This window comes from Cicer arietinum, chromosome 6 (assembly GCF_000331145.2).
Source record: "Cicer arietinum cultivar CDC Frontier isolate Library 1 chromosome 6, Cicar.CDCFrontier_v2.0, whole genome shotgun sequence".
NCBI lineage: Eukaryota > Viridiplantae > Streptophyta > Magnoliopsida > Fabales > Fabaceae > Cicer > Cicer arietinum.
Genome location: NC_021165.2, coordinates 13,061,948 through 13,065,387, shown reverse-complemented (window position 1 = coordinate 13,065,387; position 3,440 = coordinate 13,061,948). Strand labels below are relative to the sequence as shown.

Here is a 3,440-nt window from a genome sequence, read left to right as displayed (position 1 = left end):
ATTCTATTTACCATTCATGATAGACCCAAAGTTTAAGTTTACTGAAAATCATTTGTGGTATATTTGGTGTGCAACTAGCTTGTATGTTATGCATATCTATGTCCCAATTGAAGCAATATGCAAGCACCTAACAGATCCAAAAAATCACAACTCCTTGATTTGGACTGCACTTGGATGGTATTCTCCATTGGAATGGTGGAGAAAACAGTTAGAACCGATCTTAGATGAGGTCAAAGGAACAAAATTAACATAGGAAGTTGTTAGCAAACTTAAGACGATTTTCATACTACATAGACCATATCTGACAGATTCTAGGACTAAACTCCTCATTAGCGCAAATTATGCTGATTTATGGGAAACAGTTGAAGATTATCCTCCAAGTTTAAAGGTTATGAATGAATTAATGGATTATCTCAATTTTATTAATCTTCATAATCAAGGAAAAGCCCAAGCTGAAATAACCTGCATCAGTCATGGAAATCTTCCATCCCAATGGCAGTCGATTAGTCCAGAAGAATTTTCATGCATCGGTCATAAAGTTCTCAAGAATTCCCAATGGTAGATAAGGAGGATACAAGAAACTGGAGAAAGCTCTACTCGACCAGAATAGAACTCTGAAATAAAAATTGAACAACAACTTGCAAAAATGAATTTTGAAGAAAATCCAATGGATATGGGTACTGCCAAAAATCCCAGTGAAGAAACTTTGAGAGAGATGCTAGAGAACATCTGGCACTATGAGCCACAATATTCCCATAGCTATTTTTCAGAGGAGTACTTGTCTGATCAGAATTTGTCCGTAAGTCACGAGCCTATCTCTAAAGGATAATGAATCAAAAGTGTTAGGATGGTGTCTTGTATAATTATTGCATGTCTTGTATAATTATTGAATGAATAGTTTTATTTCGTCCATATGTGGCATAATAGTCAAAGTGTGTCATAAATATGTCTCAAATAATTGTAAAACATTCCAATAATGCTTATCATAGGTCGTGATCATGAATAGTGTGTAATAGTTAAAAGGTGTCATGATTATGTCTTCAATAATTGTAAAACATTCTAATAATGCTTATAACGGGGCATGATCATGAATAGTTTGTATTTTGTCATTTGTAGAACTCCTTGGCTATAAAAGAAGATGTCTTGTAACATATGAACTCAGAGGCAATCAAAATAAAAACTTAAGTGTTCTCAAGTATAAACATGTTCTTCTAAATTTTCTCTTCTTTCTGAAAGCTCTAGTTATTATGTTCATATCATAAATACCCTATTAGAGATGCAAGTATGTCATACACTCGCCTCAGTTATGAGGATCTTGTGTATCAGAAAACATCTGACTATTGATCCTTGCTACGGTCCTTTATATCATAAGATTTTAGTTTTAATTGATAATTTGTGCCTTGAGATTTGTAAGCCAATGGATGACTGTTTGTTATCTCGGTTTGATGATTCAATTAAGACTATATCTCATGATATAGAAGGCTCCTGGCCAGCGTGGTATCAGAGCCTTGTACTATAAGAGGGGTGCATATGGTATGAATATAATAGAGAGCGTGATATAAAATACTTTCAAATCACCAAAAATAAAAAAATAAAATATATTCCAAATAAAAAATACAGTATGTATGACGAAAAGAAAAGATAAATAGTAAATTCAGTTATATTATTTTTGTTGTTGTTTATTTATTTATTTATTTATTTTTATGGAAAAATATATACTGTTGTTGTTATAGAAGGTTTCCAACAGTCATCAATCAATAGTTATTGGGAGGAACTAATGATTAATTAAGGAAGCAAAACACAAACCAAGGCGAATCAGGTAAATAACGTTTTTAATTAAATTTATTCGTTAACAATATGCTTATAGCTTAAATTCTATAATAATGCATGTACTAGCTCACAATGATCACTACATAGATCACTTAGAGCCGGGAAGAATACATAAAAAACTTAAATCAACCCCCAAAATCATTCACATTCTATATCTGCTTCTCATGCAAAATAAATCCATATATTGGATTCGTCCACTAGTTTACGAAAAAATTAGGACATTTTTTATATAAATTCTAATAGAAAATATAATAGAAAATTTTAAATAAAAAATAACATATTTTTTTATTAATTATTGATGTATTTTTATAATTTTAAATATAAAATAGAGAGTAATAATTTAAAAATTATGCATATTATATTAATTAAAAATAAAATTTTAAAAACAATAAAATTATATTAAAACTAAAAGTGATAGTGTTTTTAAAATAATATTCTTTTACAAATACCACATTTATTATAAAAACGAAAATTAAATGCAACTATACTCTTCTTTGACCTTTTTAGAGTTTTTCTTTAAAAGTTTTGTGAATTTTGGCTAAAAAAATGGTGAAATCAATGTCGTATGATGTCATTATTATATTTAAGTATTAATGAATGTGCGTTTTGTAAAATTATTTTACACATGGCAGTCTATCAAAATCATATGATGCAATTATTGGATGATTATTGTTTCAAGCGATTCAAAAAATACATTCACATCAATAACATTAATTCAATATAAAAAAAATCAGTTTAAATCGATAATATATATTAAAAAATTATTCAAAATTTATTTTCAAATATCAATACCAAGCAAAACTCCAAAGTATGAAATAAATAATCTAAAACCACTCCCTAATAATCGTAACAGAACAAATGACGCATCTTTTTTTCTTTTTAATAATAATAAAAAAAAAAGTTTTCCTAGTTTTTCTCGATTTAACTCCGAAAATTAATTTATCACGAAAACCATTCCACTCTTCCTCTCTCCATTGTTGTTCCATCTCACAGAGTATTAATGTGTACGATTCATACTTTTCCATCCATTCTCTGTTACCATGTGGCCTCTTGAATTTTGGTCTCAGGTACTTTTCTTTCATTTTCTGCTACACTCCACACTCAATCATATTTCCAATTCCGATTATTATTTTTATTTACCCCAAAATTGCATCAATTTCTAGGTTTAATTGAAAACCACTATGAACTGTTCTAATCTCATTTCAATTATCCTTCTTTGTTTCAGATCATATTAATTATTCTCGTCATCGATTGAATTTTTTTTTGATCTTGCAAGATCATAGTAGAGATTTGAACAAAGATATGGATAACTTATTTCACAAGGATAAGGTATTTCTCGGTGAGTGTAATAACAATGTTAATTCTGAATATGTTGATAATTTAATGCCAAATAGGTTTGAAAAAGAACTATTAAAGCGTTCACAGTCTATGAATTCTGGAAGATTGAGGGAGAATTGGTTTTCTATATCTTCAAATGATGTAACCAATTCTCAAAGAAACCATGTCAAGATTAATGGTAATGGTAAGGTTAATGGTGTTGTTGGCATAATGCGTAAAACTGTTCTGGATGAGGAATTTCCCTTACTTGGAGCTGATGATCATAAACATAG

The 3,440-nt window shown here is 29.4% G+C and overlaps 1 long non-coding RNA gene across 1 annotated transcript; it reads left to right on the top strand.

Moving 5' to 3' along the window:
• Nucleotides 1-2,345: 2,345 nt before the first annotated feature.
• Nucleotides 2,346-3,129, top strand: LOC140920948 (uncharacterized). The gene is made up of 2 exons (XR_012163714.1): nucleotides 2,346-2,897; nucleotides 3,056-3,129. It is a non-coding gene; the product is annotated as an uncharacterized lncRNA (long non-coding RNA).
• The last annotated feature ends 311 nt before the right edge of the window (nucleotides 3,130-3,440 follow it).